Here is a 24,859-nt window from a genome sequence, read left to right on the forward strand (position 1 = left end):
CAGTGAGGTCTGGTGAGTGAATCTTGCAGGCCTGACTTCTCACAGGTAGAGAACATTAAGCAGAAAGTACAGTGGGGAATGGAGTGTACATGGGTAGTGTACCTTTGTGGAGTGTCTGTCGTGAACCCTTCAGATCCTTCTCTTTGTGGAAGAACCTCCTTTGCCCTCATTGTGTGGGTCTTGGCGGGACTCTAACTTGGTCTTCCACTCGGGAAGCTGCTGCTCCCACGAAGCAATGACGCATGTGTGTGACCAGGACTCGAGTAGGTGGATGCTCCTAACTAGGACCTTGATCTGGAGGTGGTGACCCACAGATGACAGGACAGAGGTTCTTTTGGTAGCAGCCATGGATTCAAGAGTCAAGTAGCCACCATGGCAGGAGGGGTCTGCAGGGGCTGTGTCTGCAGCAGACATCTTCCCATTTTACTTGTGATAACTTTGGCTTCCCAGTATTTTTGTTTACTGTTTTTTTTGTATGTTTGTTTAAGGCACTTCTTTTGTGCATAAATCAGCCAGTTGTGTTTTTTTTTGACTGCAGCCTAGATATCTGACCAATGCACCAGATGTGAACATTGATGTCACTGGGAGAACTCAAGGGATGAAGGCTGATAGTGGGAGAGACACTGGTCCATGGGTCAGGAGTCCTGTCTCCATCCCTGCATTGCCTGGCAACTGCTGCCGTGCGGGAGGTTTCTGGCCAACTGAGGAACATCAGAGAGGCTCACAGGCCCTCAGTCTGCAAGGCACCAATGGGAACATTGCTGATAGCTGTCCCTCCCAGGAAGGACTGTGGAGATCTAAACCTCAGTTGTCTCAAACCTCACTTCTCAAACATCTCCATATTGAACAATTATGTTCTCAAACCATTTGTTCACAGGAGAAATGTCTCAGAGGTTGATCAAAACTTCAGTTCTCATCCCAACAACACTTTCATGTTGATACCTATATAATCAGTTATGTAGCTCTTAGTCACAATTCAGTTTCCAAACAAATCATTTCTCAAATAGCCTTTAAGAACAAATTAGGTTCAAGAACCAAGGTTTCACTGTAAAAATTGTTTCTATTTTTCAAGCAAAAGAGACCACAGCGATGTACACCATGTGACGGAATGTTGACGTATTCACCTCTGACCCCACCAAGCAGTGCAACTCTCATTACCACCCTTCCCTGTCTCGTGAGTCTTTCTCTGCAGCAGCACCTCTCCACGGCGCCATTACAGCAAGGAGCACTGTCTCCTGTCTTTCCCACGCTACTTTGCATGGTCACGAGCCCCTGCAGACCTTTCCAAGGACTGCAGCACATGGTCCCTCCTAGTGATGCAGAATCCCTGGTTCACCTCTCCCTTCTCGTTTCAGCCCTGAGGTTGCTCCCACCTGAGCGCCATGGTAAACAGTCCTTCGATGCACATGTTTCTGCAGAGAATCTGTCTATTTCCCTTAGGGTAGCACCTAGGCATCGATAAAGTCCCAAGTGATGTGAAAAGTGTGTGAAAGGATGAGAACATTTGTATGAGTTGCCATATTTTGCACAGTTGCTTCTCTAAGAGGTGGTGCACTTGGCGCTGCCCTGGTGACACTCAGTGGATGAGGTCACCTTGCCCTCTGGGTAGTGGGAATGTCCTCAAGGTGTCAGATAAGGGAACTATAACCTGTGGAGTGATCTGTTTTTCCCAAAGTCATGAGCCAGTCAGAGCCTTGGTGTGAGATCCCTGCGCTCTGACCACAGTCTGAGGCCCCTGCAGACACTGTGCCTCACTAACGTTGGCTGGATTCTGGAAGGTGCTGTGTGTGCATCCAACTGGCCTTCTTGCTGTGATGACCAACTGTACAGCTTGCCTGGGACTGAGAGGGTGAAGAACTTTAGGTAGGAGCTCACCACTGAAGGTAAGAAAGCACCCAGTTCCCAATTCCAAAATTAGGCCACTCTTAGGCCTTATGGTCTTTGTTTCCATGACAGCAAGGAGCTTCAGCCCAGGCAGCAGGCAACAGGGAAACCTAAAAGTCTTGGTTTCCTGTCTGGGACTAGCTCAGTGAACTATAGTGAGATTCTGTGCATTTTTGTGCAGTATCCCAAGGAAAAAGTCCTATCTTATTACAGGGTGAGTTTCCAGAATGTGACCCAGAGAAAGCTGGTGGACACAGGCTTGGACAGCCATGTGGTAGGTGTGGGTGGAGCTGTTCTTCCCAGTGGTCATACATTTGGGTTAGAATCCCACCTCTAGTTAAGAATCTTCACCTCTCTGTGCTTCACTTTTTCATATGTATAATGGGGAAAGCCATAGTTCCTAGCTCACTGTGTCATTAGGAAAATGAAGATGATGTGAATATACATGGATCTGCTTTCCATAATATCAGACAAAGAATGTTCAATAATTGTCCACAGCCGGACAATCATGAACCATGTCCCAGGACCCTCAAAGGAAAGTGCCACCACTTGGTGAATTCACTCCGTCCTGATGTGGCCTTTAGTCTCAAAACCTTAGGCTAGATTCCTTGTATTGGACAATTTCTCTTGAGCAAATCCCATTTTTCAGGCCAACCAGAGGGAGGCACAAGACAGATGAGGGCAAGTGTAGGGTGTCCCCATCACAGGGAGGGGCCAGCTCATCCACCCCCGAGACAGTGGTGTGACTGGGGAGCTGGGAGCAAAAGCTGAGGCACATCTTGTCCTCTTAGGCCCTGTTGTTACATTCTGGCTCCAGGCCTTATACACATGAGGTCTGCTCCCTGGAACACCCTGGTGTGAGCAGGGAGTGGCAGTATAGCCCTGAGCACTGCAAGCCAAGAACAGACCAAGTTCTCTCCTTGATGGTCAGAGCTAAACATAATGACTCCCCTGGCCAAGCCCCTTGTCTCCCTGACAGAGCCCTTGGAGATGCCCTGGGCCAAGGTCTCACTCTGCAGAAGGGGCAGGATGTTTGTTGTGGTGGCTTATTCATCAGTCTATAGATGGTCAGGTGGGAGGAAGTTACCTGTCTCAGCTTGTTGTAGGAGCCCTCAGCACCTGCTCCTCAACTTGCCCATGTGAATGGGCCTCTACAGTGCCTGGGCTACCTCGTGTTTCCCTGCCCACTGTTTACTGCCAAATCTTCCCTAGGTAACTTTTCCTAGTGATCCTGTCTGTCAAACCAGGCATCGCTGAAACCCAAGTCTTTTCCCTCGGGACTGGCCTCTGTTTCTACTACACCCATGTTCTCCTCCTGATGGGCTGCTTGAATTATTTACTAAATCTTGTGGAATAAGAGAGAAAGATGTCTCCATTTCTGTAACCTTCTGAGTCTGTCTAAGGAAGCCATGAGCTCCACCCTCAGGACATTGCCAGCTGAAGCCAGTTCAGGCCCGTTCTCACCACCATTACCTTCCCTCCACACCCCCCACTGCTTACCTTGGAGATCTACAAAGTGAGGGAGGGACACAGATGCCACAGCTCCTGGTTCGGCCTTGATGTCAAGCAGAGGCCCTGCCACCATCCAGCTGTGCTGTGAAACCATCTGGTTCATGAACTCTTTCCAGGCACAGAATTCAATCTCAATGGTCACTGGCTTCCTCACCAAAAAGTGGAGTTCTGTGTTGGGCCAGTGGTAGGAACCAGCCATGGGGAGGCGAACTCTGGGACAACAGGGAGAGGCAGGCAGTGAATTACTCACTCTACATAACCTCACTGAGTACCTACTGAATGCCCAACCCCATGCACGGCCCTGTGTGTCCAGCAGAGCGGCTGTGAGCTGATACCATCATCAGAGGGATGTGGGTTTGAGTCCTGGCCCCTCAGCTCTCCACTGTGGATCCCTGAGCAAGTCATTGATGTCCCTCATCTGAGTTTTCTGATGTGTAAGTAAAGTAAGAATAGCGCCATCTCCTGGAGTTGTGAGTGATAAGTGACCTAAAGTGTGCTGACACCTACTATGCGTCTGGGTGTGGTTAGCTGTTTCTGTAATGATGATGAGAGTGATAATAATATAATAAAATAGGAAAAGGTTATTGTTTTTATAGGGCCTATTTTTCTATACTTAAAGCAATTCATATGGTGCTATTAATGCTAACCTCTTGGAGCACAGAGAAACACCATGCAGAGATCGTACACTTTACCCAGGTTCCCTACAGGTAAAGAATGGGTCCCTGGGAAGTGTCAGCTTCTGTGTGTGTAAGTTGGGGGTAATATTGTCTCCCAGCTGAGATCATGTCTGTGACAGTGAATGCCACTGTGTGATGTAAGAGCTGGGGACTAAGATTATAGTCATTTATTACTTAGGACTGGGAACCCTTGGAAGGCAGGGCTGCCACGTTCACCTCAGGGCCCCTTGTTCCTGGTATACTTTGCACATAGTAAATATTTCTAAAGAAAGGACATATAGATGGAATGAGATTTAAATGAGATTTATCAGACATAATAAGCCAAATACAATGAGTGGGCTTTGTCTGGGTCCTGATTGGAACAGACCACCTGCAAGGACACGTCTCGGACAGCTGAGTGAACTGGATACAGACCGGGTGTTAGATGACAGGGAAATGACTCGCAAACACTGTGAGATATGACAATGGTGTTGTGGTTATGGAAGAAAAGGTCTTTATGTGTATTTTTCAAAGTGTATCACAAAATATGTAAGGATGATCACTTAGATTTAAAATACTATAAAAACAAAATGGGGGAAGTGAAGAGTCGAAACAAATATGATAAAACAATTGTTAGAGATGAGTAATCGGTAAGTGGGACTTCTTTAGACTCTATTTTTGTGTTTCTTTGTAACTTTTCATAATAATACCTTTTTTTCCATAATAAAATCACCAGCCCAGTATGCCAGCCCTGCCTCTGCCTGTTGGCTTGGCAATGGAGGGGACAAACTGGGCCAGGAGTCGGGTGTGGAGACTCTGTTGGGAATCCGTGTGGGCAAGGCGGGGCTTCAGGTAGACTATGCAGTCAGAGCCAGTCCCCTCACTCACCTGTACAGACTCCTGTCCCTGTCAAGCACCTCCGGAGCCACAGACCCTTTTGGGCCCAAGAAGTCATCTTCAGTCACTAGAGGGAGAAGGCAGACAGAAGGGTTCCACCTGTGCTATGTGAGGTGAGCTCCCCTCGGGAACAGCAGGGTGGTGGTCAGCTTTAGGTCTCCCCTGTCTGGTCTCCCCCAACTTTTCGATCCCCCATGGAGGGCCCTAACCAAGGTGGGTCTGCCTGGACCTTGGCAGACAGTGTGTCTGGATCCTCTGTCCCTGCTCCTGGGACAGCCTGCCTGCTGTCTGAGGAGGCCAACGCTGCTGCCCCCTGACCACACCCCTGCCACCTCCCCCTTCCCACTGGCCCAGAGGTATTGTTACTCCTCTCTCACAAGCATCCACCAGGAAGGTAGGTTGTGAGAGGTATATGGCTCAAAAATGGATGGGCAGAGATGGAGAGGGGACCCCTAGGCCTCAGGAGCCCAGTGTGGGCCTTGGGAGCCTGGGCCCTGGTCAGAGTCTGAGACATGCCAGTGCTGCCTGGAGGGGAGGGGCCTCAGCCCCTGAGGCTGGGGGAGGGGAAGGTGGAGATCTTGCAAGGTTCCAGGTGTGGATGTTTTCGCATGGGGCGGGGCTGTGTGAAGGGGCATTTTGGCATGTCCCACACCAGAGGAAGAGGGATGGGGGGGGTGACCTTCCACATCTCCATATCCCTGTCCCAATTAATGATGCTGCCTCCCTGTCCCCTTCAAAGTACCTGAATCTGATCTGTGCCGTTTGCGTGGGGATGTGTCATCATCCATTTGTCTTTTACCTGGGGCCTCTTTAGACAAACTTGGTCTTTTCTTCCTGGACAGAGAGACATTCATACTCCCTGAGATCTCAGAAGAAGCTGCACCAGTGCTCTGGGAATGACACAGAACTCTCTTGGGTTGATCCAGGTCCAGGACTTCTATGGGTCTTTGACTTCTTGCTGCTTTAGTCTGTCTCTGCCTCCAGCCTCTCTGTATCCCACTTGTGGCCCCTGTCTGTAGATGAACTTCAAGCTGAGGCTTATCTTCCTTCAGGCCCCTCAGCATCTTTTTCACCTTGTCACTCAGCTGGTTCTCATCCACGCTGCAAGCACAAAGGGAGCCTGGTTATCCTGGGACCCCACATGCCCTCACGGTCCTCAGAGCCCAGAATCATGGCATCTTCTACCCCCCACAGGAACCAATCATAGGTTGGATTCCCTGAAATTACGTTCTGAGATGGAAAATAGCTTTGGGAGGTTCATAAGGTGTGTTCATGGGTCAATTCCAGGGCAAAGGAAGGGAGGGAGCAGGGGCAGATGGACAGGTTGGGCTGATGCAGTCTCCAGGGACACAGTTGACTCTGCAGGGTTTCTGATGTCAGGGGGACCCTCCAGAGCTGCTCCATACTGGGAGGAGGGGCGGGGTGTTTATATCCTAACAGTGGTCAGCCACTGGATGCAGGCCATCCCAGGAAGAGTGGCCCCAGATATTTTGGGGACTAAGATTTGCATTTTGAATAAGCTCTCAGGGATGCTGGTGCTAACCCATATTACAGTAGCGGTGCTCCTGATCCCTGGCCTCCCCTATTCCTCCAAGGAGCTCAGATCAGAGCCTCTACCTCTGCCTGGAAATGGCCCTTCTCTGACCAGCTAAGCCCTCCCGTATTTCAGAACTCAGCTCAGGTCCTTTGTGGACATGGCCCCAGTTGTGAGAGGCCATCCCTGTAGCTGGCTGCTGGCAACACTCCCAGGGCCTGTGGTTACATCTTCACTCCTGGAAGGGAAGTGGGCAGCACTTCACAGCCACTGCCAGAGGACAGCCTGTCCCCATGGCCTCAAAATGACCACATAGGACTAGGTCCTGGGATTTCATTCCTAGAGGCTAGATTTTCTGGAAAGAAGGATCCCTGTTCCTGTTCTCACAGGCCTTGTGTGCTGGGTTGTCCATTGGATGTGGGAGCTGCTGCCCTCTCTGGGCCTCCACATCTTCCTCTCTGCCTATTGTGAGCCATGGAAATGGAGGTGAGAAGACCCTGCTCCCTGTAAAGGGTGCACATGCTGTACTCATTACTGCTGTCAGAGCAGCTCTCCCCTGGGAGGTTGTGGGGCCATGATGTAGGAGGGTCTCCCTCTCAGCAAAGTCCCAAGGCTCAATGAAAGAGGGAGGAGACAGAAACCTTCACAGGACATCCAAGAGAAAGCTGCTCTGAGGCCACTAAGAGGTGACCAGTAACTGGTGAGCAGGGCAGTAACGCAGATGTACAGTCAGGCCCCGCTCTGGAGAGGCCCTTCAACATACAGGGGAGGTGGCAGCCACCAGTGCCAAGTGGAGTGGGGCTAGGGTGTTAGGGTGCTAGCCCCATGGACTGGAGCTCCCTTGGGTGTGAAGGGTCAGAGCTAGCTTTTGGGAAACCCACATGTACAGTGTTGAACTCCTGCTATCCTGCTCCTCCTGCTGCTCTGGGTTTGAGAAAGGGGGGCCTGTTGGAGGAGAAAAGGGTAAGGGCCAAAGCTTTGCTGTCCCCTCTGAGAGCTGACAACTGGAGCCTCAGCCAAGACCTCAGGGTCAGGACATGAGGTTTGGAGCCCTGCCAGCTCTGAGATTGAGTCCCAGGGAAATGTTGCCAGAAACATCCTGTGAGATTGTTCTCAGGCTGGGAAGGAGAGAGAAGGCCCAGAGGCAGTGTGGGAATGAGGGTGGGGTCCCTGTACTGCAACTACACAGGGTCCAGGGCTCTGAGCCTGTGTTTGTCCTGGGGTCTCCCCACACTCTGCTCTCTGCCTGGACTGCTGTCCCTGCCTAGGCCTGGACAACTGCTCTTTCTGCTTCAGATCTGGGCCCGATTTCACTCCACAGAAAGCCCTCCCTGTCACTGTGTTTAATTCCATCTCTTCCCATGTTACATTCTCATAACATAGTGCAATTCGCCTACCCAATCTCCACGGAGCTTAGAAATAAACACTGGGCATAAATACGCATGGTTATCAATACCTGGTTCACACTGCAGTTTGAGATTTAGGAGGGCAGTACCTGTCTCTGTTCCTTGGCAAGTGGGGGTCATGCAGCGAATGATTGAATGAATGAATGAACGAATAATGAACGAACGAATGAATGAATGAGGCAGTGAAGGAAGGAAGGGAGGACAGCCCTGGAATGAGGAAGTGAACCTGGGAGTCCCCCAGAACATGTGGCCTCACTGCTGGTTATCATTTGATCCTCTCAAATCTGCTCCCAGGACTGTCTTCCTTTTATATGCATTTTACTTCATCATGATTGATGAGGTGAATATGACAGTTCCAATAGACAGATGAGAAAACCAAGTCTCAGTGAAGACCTGCCCATGTCTCTGGGCCTAAGTAAATGGGGGAGCTGGTAGAGAAGGCAGACTGACAACTCATTATTCTGCTGTCCATTTCCCAGCCCCCACGCCTTTCCATTCTTTGGTCACCTTCCCACCCTCTGCCCTGCAGGGACCCACAGGGCCTTACCATAGGAGCCTGAGTTGGCAGGTGGGCTGCCTGAGCCCTTTACAGAGCAGCCTCATGCCCAGGTCACCCAGGTCGTTCTGCCTCAGGTCTAGCTCTGTCAGGCTGGGGCTGTCACTGAGCATGGAGGCCAGGTCCTGGCAGCAGGCAGACGTGAGGCCACATCTGATCAGCCTGTGGGAGAGATTTGCACAGGTCCATTGTCACTGTTTGCAATGCCCTCTCCTTGGTGTAAATGGGGTCTGGTTTCCATTTCTAGTACCTGTGTCCCTGTGGGGGTCCTTGGTGACATCAAAGAAGACAAAGATATGCCTGGCGGCAGTAACCTGGGTGATTTTAACTTTCCCCTGTAGCTAAGGAGCCACTGAGGATGCAGCTAGTCACTGTTTCTCATTCCTGTGTGAGTTTCACTACCTTGCTAGTCTCTATATGAACTTGGTATAGTTAATTTACCCAACATTCCACTTGCACAGTGGGTCTAGTTGTTAACTACATCAGCTAGCAAGACTCCCGCTTAGCTGACATGGGATGCTTTGGTGCATTTTAACATGAGGGCATCTACCTGCCTACCACCCCATCACCCCATCCAGCCTAGCTCTCATGTTCTGTCCTCTTCATCCTTCCAAGTAGTGTGAGTGAGGAGCAATTACAGCAATCGCTGCAGCTTGCAGGTGGACACTCTCAGCCTCTGGAAGAGGTGCTGGGCTCCAATGTCCAGGATCTCATTGAAGCTCAGGTCCAGGTCAGTCAGGCTTCTGTTGGTGCTTAGCCCACCAGCCAGTTCCTGGCAGCCCTCTGCTGTGAGACCACAGTCAGCCAACCTGTGGGAAACACACACCGAGAGCCTTGAGTTTATTCACCTGTTGATTCCACTAGCACCCACTGGCACTTCTCTGGATCACGCAGAGGTAAGTGAGACCCCCTAAGCCTCTGAAATGCACAGGTACTGGGGGATGATACAGAAACAAACAGTAGGTGAATTCTCACATTTGTTTTGATCAAAAGCCTGTCATGTTTCCATGTCTTTGGAGTTAAACTCAAAGTCCTGGTCTTTGACTGTGGGATGCTGCAGACCTACCTCCTTGTCATCTCTGTGCTCATCTTGTTTCTTTCTTTATCTGCATCCTCAATGAACTCTTTGCAGTTCCTTAAACATTCCAGGCACAGTCTCCTCTCGGGGCCTTTGCACCTGCTGTTTCTTCTGCCAGGACAATCTTCTCACCTGGTACCTCAGGGTGTTTTCTCTCACCTGGTTCAGGAATTTGCTCAAAAGCTACCTTGGGGAAATCCTGCCTCATGACCCTTCCTGTTTAAAATGCAGCCCCAGCCCCCATTCCTTTCTGCTTTACTTTCCTCTATAGCCCAAATCAAATAAAATATATTTTACGTATTTATTTGGTTTTTGTTTGTTTTCACGAATGGATGTTCTGTGAGGAAGGAGTTTACATTTCTTTTGAACCCCAGCACCTACTGCTGTGTCTCACACATAGTAGGAATCTGTGAGCATGTGCGTAATGAATGAATGAAACAGAGTGAAGAGGGGCATGGGTGAAGCTGAAGGCAGAGGTATGGAGGGTGAATTTTGACCAGGCAGGGAAGGAAGAACAGACATACGAGGTGTCTTGAAAGGTGGGTAAGAGTACACCTAGATGAGATGGAGGGAAGGGAGTCACCTGGTTGTCAGAGTGGGTGTGAGCGTACAGATCATGTTAAGTGATGTTGAGAGAAAGGCTACCAGAGGGGAGAAGTTTGAGGGTAAAGATAGAAAATAACTAGTTAGTGGTATGCCTTGAATGTGCTTATTAGATACTTGGACCTTATTCTGGTGACAATGAGGAGCCAGTAAATATTCTTGAACAGGGGGTAGTCATGTGTTATTTGCATTGCTTGGCATATAGGAGGTATGGCATGAATGAATGACTGACTGACTGAATGAATGAATGAATGAATGAAGCAGTGAAGGAAGGAAGAGAGGACAGCCCTGGAATGAGGAAGTGAGCCTGGGAGTCCGCAGAATATGTGGCCTCACTGGTGGGTATCCTTTGATTCTCTCAACTCTGTTCTAAGGACTGTCCTTGTGTTACATACATTTTATTTTATCACAGTCTATGATGTGGATACAACAGTTCCAATAGACAGATGAGGAAACCAAGTCTCAGTGAAGACCTGCCCATATCTCTGGGCCCAAGTAAATGGGGGAGCTGGTAGAGAAGGCAGACTGACAACTCATTATTCTGCTGTCCATTTCCCAGCCCCCACGCCTTTCCATTCTTTGGTCACCTTCCCACCCTCTGCCCTGCAGGGACCCACAGGGCCTTACCGCAGGAGCCTGAGTTGGCAGGTGGGCTGCCTGAGCCCTTTACAGAGCAGCCTCATGCCCAGGCCACCCAGGTTGTTCTGCCTCAGGTCCAGCTCTGTCAGGCTGGGGCTGTCACTGAGCATGGAGGCCAGGTCCTGGCAGCAGGCAGACGTGAGGCCACATCTGATCAGCCTGTGGGAAAGATTTGCACAGGCCCATTGTCATTGTTCACAATGCCCTCTCCTTGGTGTACCTGGGGTCTAGTTTCCCTTTCTGTACTGTGTCCCTGTGGGGGTCCTTGGTGACATCAAAGAAGGACAAAGACGTGTCTGGATGCAGTAACTTGGGAGACTTTAACTTTTTCCTGCAGCTAAGGAGCCACTGAGGATGCAGCTAGTCACGGTTTCTAACTCCTGTGTCATACTCACCAACCTCACTACTCTGCATATCAACTTGGTGTATTTAATTTGCCCAGTGTTCCACTGGCACACTGACTTCAACTGTTAACTTATCATCCAGCCAAATGCCCACTTAGCTAACATGGGACACTTGGTGAGTTTCAACTTCAGCGCACCTACTTGCTTCACACCCCATCATCGCATCTTGTCTAGCTCTCACTTTTTGCCCCAACCTTCTGAGAGTGTGAAGGAAGAGCAATTACAGCAGTTTCTGCAGCTTGCAGGTGGGCACGCTTAGCTTCTGGAAAAGGTGCTGGGCTCCAGTGTCTAGGAGCTTGTTGAAGCTCAGGTCCAGTTTGGTCAGGTTCCTATTGGTACTCAAGCCACAGGCAATGTCTTGGCATACTTCTGCAGTGAGACAGCAGTCATCCAACCTGTAGAGAGATGCACCGAGAGCCTGAAGTTTACTCACCTAATGATTCTACAGTACAAACACCCACTAGCTCCCACAAGCACCTCTCTGGGTCAGGCAGAAGAAAGTGAGACCCCCAAACCCCAGAAATGCATAGGTACTGGGGAATGATATAGAAACAAAGAACAGTAGGTCAGTTTTTAGGTCTGTTTTGATCAAAAGCCTGTTATGTTTCCATGGTTTTGGAGTTAAACTCAAGGTCCTGGTCTTTGACTGTGGAACACTGCTGACCTGGCTCCTTGTCATCTCTGTTCTCATCTTGCACCCTTCTTCATCTGCACCTTCACTGGCCTTTGTGCACTTCCTGAACATTGCAGGCACAGTCTCCTCTCGGGGCCTTTGCACCTGCTGTTTCTTCTGCCAGGACAATCCTCTCACCTGATACCTCAGGATGTGTCCTCTCACCTGGGTCAGGAATTTGCTCAAAAGCTACCTTGGGGAAATCTTGCCTCATGACCCTTCCTGTTTAAAATTGCAGCCCCAGCCTCAGCCCCCATTTCTTTTTGCTTTACATTCCTCTGTAGTCCAAACCACCTACAATATATATATTTATTAATTGGTTTGGGGTTTTTCTGCACAAATGGATGTTTCATGAGGAAGGAATTTATATTTTCCATTGAACCCCAGCACCTAGTGCCATGTCTCACACATAGTAGGAACTTAATGAGTATGTGCTTAATAAATGAATGAAATATGATGATGGGTGAAGCTGAAGGCAGAGGTGTGGAGGGTGAATTTTGACCAGGCAGGGAAGGAGGAGCAGACATACGAGGGGTGCCTTGAAAGGTGGGTAGGAGCTCATCAAGATGAGGTGGAGGGATGGGAGTCTCCTGGCTGACGGGGTGGGTGTGAGTTTATGGCATGAGTTTAGTGATGTTGAGAAAAAGGATACCTGAGGGGAGATGAAGTTTGAAGGTAAAGATAGAAAATAAATTGGTCAGAATGGCCATGATAAACAAAGCAACAACAATGGTTGGAGAGGTTGTGGAGAAAAGGGGACCCTAATCCATTTTTTGTGGGATTGCAGACTGGTACAACCATTATGGAAAACAGTATGGCATTTTCTCAGAAAACAAAAAATAAATCTACCTTTTGACCTAGCAATTTCACTGCTACGATTATATCTTAAGAACCCTGAACCACCAATCCAAAAGAACCTATGTATCCCGATGTTAATAGCAGCACAATTTACAACAGCCAAGTGCTGGAAGCAAACTAGGTGCCCATCAGTAAATGAGTGGATCCCAAAACTATGGTACATTTACACAATGGAATTCTATGCAGCAGCGAGAAAGGAGCTCCCACTCTTTGCAACAGCATGGGTAGAACTGGAGAGCATTATGCTAAGCAAAATAAGCCAGGAAGTGAAAGACAAATACCACATGATCTCACCTTTAACAGAACCCTAATCAACAAAACAAACAAATAAGCAAAATATGACCAAAGACACTTAAATAGAGAACAGATGGACAGTGACTAGAGAGGAGAGGGGAGGGAATTTCAGGAGAAAAGGGGATAGGTTTTCAGGAACAAGTATGAAGGACACATGGAGAAAAACAAGGCGGGGTGGAAATGGGAGGGAGGTGGGGAGGGCTGGAGGGTGAGATTGGTTGGGGATAAAAGGCAGAAAACTGTACTTGAACAACAATTAAAATTTTAAAAAGCCTGCTAATAGAACAAAAAGATAATAATAAGATAGTGGTAGGTCTTAAATGTGGTTATTAATATTTGGACTCTGTTCAGGTAGCCGTGAGGTACCAGTAAAAATTCTTAAGGAGGATAGTTATGTGTTTTTTGCATTGCTTGGCACATGAACGGTCTGAAATGGATTGTTGAAGGAAGGAAGGACTGAGACCATGGAGGAAGGAAGGAGGACTGCCCTGGCGCAGGGAAGTGAACCTGGGAGTCCCCTAGTACATGTGACCTCACTGATGGTTATCATTTGATGTTTTCAAGTCTGTTCTAAGAACTGCCTTTTTGTTACATGCATTTTATTTCATCACAGTCCATGAGGTGAATATGATAGTTCCATTAAACAGATGAAGAAACTGAGTCTCAGCCAAAGACCTTTCCATGTCTCTGGGCCTAAGTAAATGAGGGAGCTGATAGGGAGGCAGACTGACAATTCATTTTCTGTCCCTTTACTTTCTCTGTCCATTTCAGGGCTCCACACCCCTTTCCATTCTTTGCACTTCTTCCCTGTCCTTGGTCCTGCAAGGACCCACAGGGCCTTACCATAGGAGCTTGAGTTGGCAGGTCGGCTCCCTGAGCACTTCACAGAGCAGCTTCACACCAAGGTCACCCAGGTTGTTCTGCCTCAGGTCCAGCTCTGTCAGAGTGGGCCTGTCACTGAGCATGGAGGCCAGGTCCTGGCAGCAGCCAGATGTGAGGCCACATCTGATCAGCCTGCAGGAGAGATTTACATAGGCACATAGTGATTGTTCACAATATGAGGACATATATCTGCCCACTACTCCATCACCTCATCCTGCTTAGCTCTCATTTTGTCTCTGCCCCATCCTTCCAAGTAGTGCTAATGAGGAGCAATTACAGCAGGCGCTTCAGCTTGCAGGTGGACACTCTCAGCTTCTGGAAAAGGTGATGGGCCCCCACGTCTAGAAGCAGGTTGAAGCTCAGGTCCAGCTCAGTCAGGCTCCTATTGGTACTCAATCCACTGGCCAGGTCCTGGCAGCTCTCTGTGGTGAGGCCGCAATTAGCTAATTTGTGGGAGACATGCACCAAAAGCCTTGAGTACTCATCTATTAATTCTACAATACAACACCCCTTGGCACCTCTCTGGGTCAGGGAGAGGCAAGTGGGACCCCACAGACACACAGTGATGCACATATACTGGGGCACTGGCATAGAAACAAAGAACAACAGGTCAGTTTTCAGATCTGTTTTGATCAAAAGCTTTCCATGTTTCCATGGTTTTGGAGTTAAACTCAAGGTCCTGGTCTCTGACTGTGGAACACTGCAGACCTGGCTCCTTGTCATCTCTGTTCTCATCTTGCATCTTCATCTGCATCTTCACTGGCCTTTGTGCACTTCCTGAACACTGCAGGCACAGTCTCCTCTCCGGGCCTTTGCACCTGCTGTTTCTTCTGCCAGGACAATCCTCTCACCTGATACCTCAGGATGTGTCCTCTCACCTGGGTCAGGAATTTGCTCAAAAGCTACCTTGGGGAAATCTTGCTTCATGACCCTTCCTGTTTAAAATTGTGGCTGTAGCCTCAGCCCCCATTCCCTTCTGCCTTACTTTCCTCTATAGCCCAAATCACATGCAATATATTTTACTTATTTATTTGGTTTTTTTTCTCACAAATGGATGTTCTGTGAGGAAGGAGTTTACATTTCCAGTTATACCCCGGTGCCTCACACATAGTGGTGTCTCACACACAGAAGGAACTTAATAAGTATGTGGTTAACGAATGAATGAAATAAAGTGAAGACAGTCGTGTTGGGCGCTGCTGAAGGCAGAGGAATGAGGGGTTAAATATGAACAGTGAAGAAGTAGCAGACATGTGAAAGGTGCCTTGAATGGTGGGTAGGAGTTAACTTAGATGGGGCACAGGGAGGGGGCTCTCCTGGCTGGCAGAGAGGACCTGAGCTTCCAGCACATGTTTAGTGATGTCGTCAGAAAAGCTGTATAAAAAGAGATGAAGTTTAAGGTAAAGATAGAAAACACCAAGATGGTGGTAGATCTTGAATATGCTTATTAGATGTGTGGACCTTGTTCAGGTGGCAGCGAGGAGCCAGTAAAATTTCATGAGGGGGGCAGCCATGTGTTCTTTGCATTGCATGGCACATAGGAGGCATGCAATGAAAGAAAAAGAAAAAGGAAGAAAGAAAGAACGAAAAGAAAGAAAGAAAAAGAGAAAGAAAGAAAAGGAAGGAAGGAGGGAGGGAGGGAGGGAAGGAAGGAAGGAAGGAAGGAAGGAAGGAAGGAAGGAAGGAAGGAAGGAAGGAAGGAAGAAAGAAAGAAAGAAAGAAAGAAAGAAAGAAAGAAAGAAAGAAAGGCAATGAAGGAAGGAAAGGAGGACTGCCCTGGAGTGGAGAAGGGAACCTGGGAGTCCCCTAGAACACGTGGCCTCACTGTTGGTTATCATTTGATTGTCTCAACTGTGTTCTAAGAACTGTCCTTGTATTACATGCATTTTATTTCATCACAGTCTATGAAGTGGATATGACAGTTCCAATAGACAGATGAGGAAACCGAGTCTCAGTGAAGACCTGCCCATGACTCTTGGCCTAAGTAAGTGATGGAGCTGGTAGGGAAGGCAGACTGACAATTCATTCTTCTGTCCCTTTACTTCCCTGTCTAACGGAAGGCTCCACATATCTTTCCATTCCTTCCCTCCTCCTCCCTGCCCTCTGCCCTGCAGGGACCCACAGGGCCTTACCGCAGGAGCCTGAGGTGGCAGGTGGGCTGTCTGAGCCCTTTACAGAGCAGCCTCATGCCCAGGTCACCCAGGTCGTTCTGCTGCAGGTCCAGCTCTGTCAGGCTGGGGCTGTCACTGAGTGTGGAGGCCAGGTCCTGGCAGCAGGCAGACGTGAGGCCACATCTGATCAGCCTGTGGGAGGGATTTGCACAGGCCTATTGTCATTGTTCACAAGGCCCTCTCCTCTGCATAACTGGGATCTAGTTTCCCTTTCTAGTACCTGTGGCCCTTTGGGCGTCTTTTCTGATAAAAAGGAAGACAAAGATGTGTCAGGGTTTCAGTAACCTGGGAGATTTTAACTTTCTCCTGCAGCCAATGAGACACTAAGGAGGCAGCAGGTCACTTTTTCTCACTCCTGTGTGACTCTCACCAACCTTGTTACTCCCCACATCAACTCAGTACCATTACACAATGTTCCAGTTGCATACTGAGTCTAATTGTTAACTACATCAGCCCTGCCATACGCCCACTTAGCTGGCATGGGATGATTTGGTGTGTTTGAACATGAGGGCATTTATTTGCTCCCCACCTCATGACCCCACCCTGCCTAGCCCTCATTTTCTCTCTGTCCCATCTTAAAATGTAGGAGCAATCACAGCAATCGCTGCAGCTTGCAGGGGGACCCTCTCAGTTTCTGGAAAAGGTGCTGGGCTCCGATGTCCAGGAGCTTGTTGAAGCTCAGGTCCAGTTGAGTCAGGCTCCTGTTGGTGCTCAGCCCACAGGCCAGTTCCTGGCAGCCCTCTGGGGTGAAGCCGCAGTCAGCCAACCTGTGGGATACACACACCGAGAGCTTGAGTTTACTCACCTGTTGATTGTACAGTACAAACACCCACTAGCACACATGGCACCTCTCTGGGTCAGGCAGAGGTAAGTAAGACCTTGAGACCCCTGGAAATGCACAGGTACTGGGGCATTGACCTAGAAACAAAGAACAGTAGGTCGTTTTCAGGTCTTTTTGATTAAAAGCCTTCCCTGTTTCCTTGTCTTTTGAGTTAAATTCAAGTTCCTTGTCAAGGGCTCTGAATGAGGTGGAAGGCACTAAAACCAGGACATGGTTGCTCTTCTCCTGGTTGGACGGCAGAGAAATTGGGTGTCTAATCTTTCTTCTGTCAGTTACTGTTTGAAGACTGTGTGCAGGTATCTTCATCTTCAAGTTTGCTGATCTGTAACATGAATTCACCATTCCTACTGCACATGGTGGTTGCCAAGGTCAAAGGGGATACTATATCCTGAGTGTTTAGAACAGTGCTTGAAGGATGCTGCTGTCATAGAACCCAAGCCCCTTGACTTTCTTCTACATCTCAATCCTGATTTCACACAGCCGCAGGTGTCGGTTTTCATGCAACCCTTCTCTCGTCCTTCTCTCTTCGAGGGGCCAAGGCTCTACCACCCTAAGTCTTTGATTCCACATCCTCTTGCCCCCCTCTTTCTGGAATCACCTCTTTGCATCTTCAATTTCCCCTCACATTTTATTTTTACCAGTTCCTTCTAGTATGTTCATGTACTACTCCCAAATTTACATGCTCATAGAAAACAAAACATTGAGAATCCTTGAGTCTAATGTTGATTTAGAGAGAAATCCAATCATTGTCTTGGACTTTGTTTAAAGGTCTTAGACAGTCTTATATGCAACGACATAAATCTTTGAGTTCTTTCACTTAGAATCAACTTTTCTAGAGAAAAAATATTCACATCTGCCTTATCCAGTGAGTATTCTTGGGAACAACTACTTTGTATTACACCACCTCATTGAGTCAGCATGACTTCCATCCTGGTTTTCATGGTGAAGAGTTGGAGGTGGTGCTGGGCTGCCCACTCACTGGGTTCTAGTTCCAGCCCTCCCATTCTACTGTGTAAATCTGGGCACATCAGTTAACCTCCCTGAGGTTCAGCTTTTATTATGTGGAAAATGGAAATAACTTCCCAGGCTCTGCCATTTACACAGGGTCTTTGCTTTTTTTCTTTTTGCTGGGTCAGATAATATCAGACCCAGCAAAGGGAAGATATTCCTTGTGTAGATATAAAATTGATATTGAGATTGTGAAATTCTAATGCAATATAAGGGGTACATTGTAGATTGGTGCCTTCCCACTTGGGTGTAAAGCTGAAGGTAAAACCAGGATTTCTGAGACCCTTTGAGAAGTTTTTAATCCTGTACTCAGCTGGTTCTCATTGGAATGACTTTATGAAAGGTGCGGCCTGGATTTACTACCATCCCATTTGCCCACCTTACCCCACCAGGATCCTTCTTCAGTGAGCAATCCCTTCACTCTCTCCTTTCTCCCAGTCTCTGAGCCCTTCCTTCCTTCCTTCCTTCCTTCTTCTCTCTCTTTCTTTACTGTACTTGGGATCTAGCTTAGATTCCATGATATACCATTGTCAACATGATTGAATGACTGACCTTTTGACCTCCCATCATATCCGTCTGGCTCACCCCCACCTCTGCCCTTCTCCCACTCCCCCACTCTCACTCCCACCTGAGTAACAAGAACAGGGGCTGCCAGTATAAATCACACAATGACTCTCACCTGGGCCCCTACAGCGCCTGGCAGGCAGAAATCTCCCACTCAACAATAGCCATTTCCATATTTTACCTTCCCCAGGCCTCTAACACTTCAACCCTCACACTCGAATTCTAGAACTGAATTCCTACTTCACAGGAAAAACGTGAAGCCCTCAGACGGCAATCCATTAACTTCCCACAGTCAAAGCTCTGTGTCTATGGGCCACTTTCTCTCTGCCAGGTCTTCATCTGCCCTTTTGTAGGGCACCTCCCTACAAAGTAGGAGGTGTTCCCCAACTCCTTCAAAGCCAGTCTTCCTCCCATCGCCTCCCTCTGAGGAAAGGGAGACCATCAATTAGTCCTTCTTGTATTTTTTATCATCCTTATCAACACATACTCAAACTTAGGCCTTTTCCTTCTTCAGTGCAAACAAACACACACACCCACAACCATACCCACAAACACCTCTCTTCTCAGTCCCACATCCCCTTCTGCTTTACTTCTTTTTCCTTCTTCACTACCTTAATCTTTGAAAAATGTGTTTGTATTTGTAGTCTCATTTTTACCTTTGTCTTCACATTTAATCTATCCAATTTGGATCGACTTCATCACCTCACAAAACTGTTCTGCTGAGGACATCCACGACTTCCCTATCACAAATCCAAAGGAAAACTTTTGGTCCTTATTGTACTTGACCTCCCAGCAGCAATGGCTCCTGATGACCATATGCTCCATGAAATCCTCTGCTCCCCTGGATTCTACGACACTACACTGCCCTGGTGTTCCTCCCCTCTCCCTGCCTGCTCCTCCTCAGGCAGTGATGCTGACTTCTCTTGTCTATGCAGCATCTGGAAGAGTGGGTTTCCCAAGGATTGACATGCAAACTTTTCTTTGCATATGAATTTTGAGATCAGCTTGACCACTTCTGCAAATAGCGGCTGTGATTTTGATATGGATTGTGCCGAATCTATAGATCAGTTTAGAAAGCATGACTGTCCTAACAGCCAGTCTTAAACCTTCCAATCCATGAACATGGAAACTCTTACCATTCATTTATTTTGATTTAATTTCTTCAACTATGTCTTGTAGTTTTCAGTATATGTGTCTTGCTCTTGTTTTGTTAAATTTATTCCCAAGTATTTTATACTTATTTGTGCTGTTGTATATAGTATTGTTTTCTTAACCACAATGTTAGGTTTCTTATTGCTAATATAAAGTACAATTTATTTTTTATGTTGAATTTTTATCTTGAAAGCTTGCTAATCAGTTTATTAGTTCTACTATCTATTTTTGTGGGTTCCTTAGGATTTTAAAAATATAGTCATGTAAGGTACAAATAGAGATCATTTTACTTTTTCCTTTATAATATGGAAGACTTTCATTTCATTCTCTTGCCTACTGTTTCTGGATAGAGCATCCAGTATAATATTGATTAGACTTGGGAAGAGTGGAGAGTTTGGTCTTGTTCCTGATCTTAGGGCAAAAGCATTCTTTCTTTCAGCATTAAGTGTAATGTGAGTTGTGGGTTTTTCACAGCTGTTTGTTATCAGGCTGAGACAGTTTCCCTGTATTCCAAGTTTGTTGAGTGTTGTTAATGTGAAATGATGTTTGATTGTGTCAACTGCTTTTTCTAAGTCTTTTGAGATGAGTCTTACAGTTTTTATGAATCATTCTATTAACATGATGTATTGCATTGATCAGTTTTCCTGGGTTAAACCGACTTTGCATTCCAGGTATAAGCAGCATTTGGTCAGGCTTTACCATTCTTTTTATATGGTTTTATTATTTTGTTGAGGATTTTCATAAGAAATTTTGGTGTGTAGTTTTTCTAATACCCTGTGGCGATGTTGTCTTTGTTTGCTTTTTAGAGTACCTTTTGTTATTTATGCTCTTACAGTTGTCCCAATTTTTCCCTCTTGCCCTCTTGCCCCTTACCCACCCATTCCCACAGTCGATCCCCACACCATTGTCCATGGGTCATTCATATGTTCTTTGTGTAATCCCTTCAGCTTCTTTCTACCAGTCCCCACCTCCCACTCTCCTCCTATAGCTGTCAATCTGTTCCACGTATCCATGCCTCTGATTCTTTTTTGCTCACTAGTTGATTTTGTTCATTAGATTCCAATGATAAGTGAGATCATATGCTATTTGCCTTTCATTGACCAGCTTATTTCATGTAGCATATTAGTCTCCAGTCATGCTGTCTCAAAGAGTAAGGATTCCTTCTTTTTCACTGCTGCATAGTATTCTATTTTGTATATATATACCACTGCTTTTTTAAAAAGTTTTTTATTGTTGTTCAATTACAGTTGTCCCCATTTCCCCCCATTACCCACCCTGTTCTGCCCACCTCCCCTCTCCTATAGTCAATCCTCCCCCCGCATTGTTCTTGTCCATGTGTACCACAGCTATTTTGTCCACTCATCACTGACTAGCTCTTAGGCTATTTCCAGGTCTTGGCTATTATAAATAATGCTGTTATAAACATAGGGGTGTATATACTCTTCTGAATTGGTGTCATGGGATTGTTTGCATATATTCCCAGAAGTGGAATGGCTGGGTCAAAATGCAGTTTCATTTTTAATTTTTTGAGGAAACTCCATACTGTTTTGTAGAGCAGTTGTACCGGTCTGTGCACCTAGAGTGCACTAAGGTTCCATTTTATAAACATCCTTGCCAGCACTTGTTGTTTCTCGATTTATTAATGATGGCCATTTTGGCAGGTGTGCAGTGATATCTCATTGTGGTTTTGATTTGCATCTCTCTGATGGCTAGTGATGTTGAGCAGTGTTGCATATGTCCATAGGCCTTCTGCATGTCCTCCTTGGAGAAGTGTCTGTTCAGGATCTCTTGCCAATTTTTCATTGGATTGTTTGTTTTCCTGGTGCTGAGTCATATGGATTCTTCATAAATTTTGGAGATTAAACCCTTGTCCTATATACCATTGGCAAATATGTTCTCCCACACTGTGGGTTCTTTTTTTATTTTACTGTTAGTTTCTTTAGCTGTGCAGAAGCTTTGAAATTTGATGCAGTCCTATTTATTTGTTTATTTATTTATTTTTGTTTCCCTTGCCCTAGGAGACATATCAGCAAGAATACTTCTAGGAAAGTCATCTGAAATTTTACTGACTATGTTTTCCTCTAGGATTTTTATAGTATCTCAAGATATATTTAAGTCTTTTATTCATTTTGAGTTTATTCTAGTGTATGGTATAAGTTGGTGCTTTTGTGTCTGCTGTTGATGTCAAGGTAATGCTGCTGTCATAGAATGAGTTGGCAGGTATTTTCTATTTTTCTTCTTTTTCTTTTTTGCAGAGTTTTAGAATCTAGGTGTTAATTCTTCTTTAAAGGTTTGGTAGAATTAATCACTGAAGCCACCTGAGCCTGGACTTTTCTTTTTAAAAAAAATATATTTTATTGATTATGCTATTACAGTTGTCCCATTTCCCCTTCTTCATTCCTCTCCTCCTTGCACACCCTCTCCCACCCACATTCCCCCCACCCCCTTTAGTTCATGTTCATGGGTCATAAATCCTTTAGCTTTTACATTTCCCATACTATTCTTGCCCTCCCCCTGTCTATTTTCTCCCCACTGTCTATGCTACTTATTCTCTGTACCTTTCCCCTCTCTCCTCCTCCCACTCCCTTGTTGCTAACCCTCCATGTGATTTCCATTTCTGTGGTTCTGTTCCAGTTCTAGTTGTTTCCTTAGTTTGTTTTTGTTTTAGGTGTGGTTGTTAATAATTTTGAGTTTGTTGTTTTTTACATGTTTTTAAAAATTTTCTTTTACTTATATAAGTCCCTTTAACATTTCATAAAATAAGGGCTTGGTGGTGATGAACTTTAACTTGACCTTATCTGAGAAGCACTTTATCTGTCCTTCCATTCTAAATGAAAGCTTTGCTGGATAGAGCAATCTTGAATGTAGGTTCTTGTCTTTCATGACTTGGAATACTTCTTTCCAGTCCCTTCTTGCCTGTAAGATCTCTTTTAAGAAATCAGCTGACAGTGATGGGAAGTCCTTTGTATGTAACTGTCTCTTTATGCCTTGCTGCTTCTAGGATTCTCTCCTTCATTTTTACCTTGGGTAATGTAATTATGATGTGCCTTGGTGTGTTCCTCCTTCAGTCCAACTTCTTTGGGATTCTCTGAGCTTTCTGGACTTCCTGGAGGTCTATTTTCTTTGTCAGATTGGGGAAGTTCTCCTTTATTATTTGTTCAGATAACTTTCACTCTTGTTGCTGTTCCTCTTCCCCTTCTGGTACCCCTATGATTCGGATGTTGAAATGTTTAAAGATGTCCTGGAGGTTCCTAAGCCTCTCCTCATTTTTTTGAATTCTTGTTTCTTCATTCTGTTCTGGTTGAATGTTTCTTTCTTCTTTCTGGCCCATTCCCTTGATTTGAGTCCCAGATTCCTTCCCATCACTATTGGTTCCCTGTGCATTTCCCTTCATTTCTCTTAGTGTAGCCTTCATTTGTTCATCTAATTTGTGATCAAATTCAACCAATTCTGTGAGCATCCTGATCACCAGTGCTTTGAACTGTGCATCTGATTGGTTGGCTATCTCTTGGTCACTTTATTGTATTATTTCTGGAGTTTTGATCTGTTCTTTTTTTTGGCCATTTATTTGTCTTGTAATGCCTGTTATGTATGGGGGACAGTGCCTTAGGTGTTCACCAGGGCAGGGCAACCCAGTTGCTTGGTTGTGATGCTGTATGTGGGGCCGGGGTCTGAGAGAGAACAATGTCACTTGCTCCACTCTCTGTTGGACCTCATTCCCTTCCCCTGCTTCCCCCAAGCAAGCTGGGCCTTTCCAGTCCTGATTCCCATGTGGGTGGGCTTGTGTGCATTGTAGGACCCTGTGGGTCCCTCCAATGAACTCTCCTGTGAGGCTGGGAGTCTCTCCCTGAGCCTCAACACCCACAGGTGTTTTCAATCGGTGTTTTGAGGCTTTATTTCCCAGCGCTGGGACCCTGGGTTGCAAGGTCTGTCTCACTCCCTAGTTATCTGCACGTGAATATAGGGCCGCTACCCAGTCAGCAAGGTGCCTTGTGCACAGTTCCCCACTTCTCAATTGCCGCCTTGCTGGGTCTGCCCGTTGCCACCCCACACCTGGAGTCTGCTAGCCGCCACCTGGGTGCCCAGGGTCTGCTTGGTCCCAGGGTGCCTTGCGTGCCCAGTGATACAGCTTCCTGTGCTGTGACCCCTCTCCTCTGGCTTCTCAACTCTGCCCTGCCTACCGGTCTGGATGAATGTGTCTATTTCAGCTCCTTGGCTGTCCAACTTCCATACAGTTCAATTTTCTGTCAGTTCTGGTTGTTATTTTGTTTCTAAATTTTTCTTGTCCTTATTTTGTTTGTGCGAGGAGGCACAGTGTGTCTATCTATGCCTGCACGTTGGCCGGAAGTCCTTGGACTTTCCTTTGTAGAAGGTTTTGCTTACTGATTCAATCTCTTGACATGTTATAGGTCTGTTTAGATTTCCTAAACAATCTTCAGTTAGTTTCAGTAGTTTATGTTTCTCTAGAAAATGGTCCATTTCATGTAAGTTATGTTTTGTTTTTGTTTTTTGCTATACCTTCTTAAGGTTATTTTAAATTTCTATTTTTAAAATATATTTTATTGATTATGCTACTACAGTTGTCCCATTCTTTTCTCCCCTTTATTCCCCTCTGCCCTGTACCCTACCCTCCCACCATCATTCCCCCATCTTAGTTCATGTCCATGGGTCATATATATAAGTTCTTTGGCTTCTCCATTTCCCATACTGTTCTTAACCTCCCCCTGTCTATTTTGTACCCAACATTTATGCTTCTTATTCCCTGTACCTTTCCCCCATTCTCCCCACTCCCTGCTGATAATGCTCCATGTGATCTCTATTTCTGTGAATCTGTTCTGTTCTAGTTGTTTGCTTAGTTCATTTTTCTTTTTGTTCTTGTTTTTGTAGGTTTGGTTGTTGATAGTTGTGAGTTTGTAGTCACTTTACTGTTCATAGTTTTGATCTCCTTTTTCTTAGATAAGTCTCTTTAACATTTTATATAATAAGGGCTTGGTGCTTTTAAGATTCTTTCGTTTTCTTTAATCTTGGGTAATGTAATTATGATGTGCCTTGGTGTGTTCCTCCTTGGGTCCAGCTTCTTTGGGACTCTCTGAGCTTCCTGAACTTCCTGGAAGTCTATTTCCATCGCCAGATCAGAGAAATCTTTCTTCATTTTTTGTTCAAGTAAGTTTTCAATTTCTTGCTCTTCCTCTTCTTCTCTGGCACCCCTATGATTCAGATGTTGGAATGTTTAAAATGTCCTGGAGATTC

The 24,859-nt window shown here is 46.4% G+C and overlaps 1 pseudogene; it reads right to left on the bottom strand.

The window, feature by feature from the left end:
* Positions 1 to 24,859, bottom strand: part of LOC119001098 (NACHT, LRR and PYD domains-containing protein 1-like) — a 73,339-nt pseudogene that overhangs the window by 40,211 nt on the left and 8,269 nt on the right.

This window comes from Sturnira hondurensis, unplaced genomic scaffold (assembly GCF_014824575.4).
Source record: "Sturnira hondurensis isolate 20B ecotype Veracruz unplaced genomic scaffold, ASM1482457v3 Scaffold0016587, whole genome shotgun sequence".
Taxonomy (NCBI): domain Eukaryota; kingdom Metazoa; phylum Chordata; class Mammalia; order Chiroptera; family Phyllostomidae; genus Sturnira; species Sturnira hondurensis.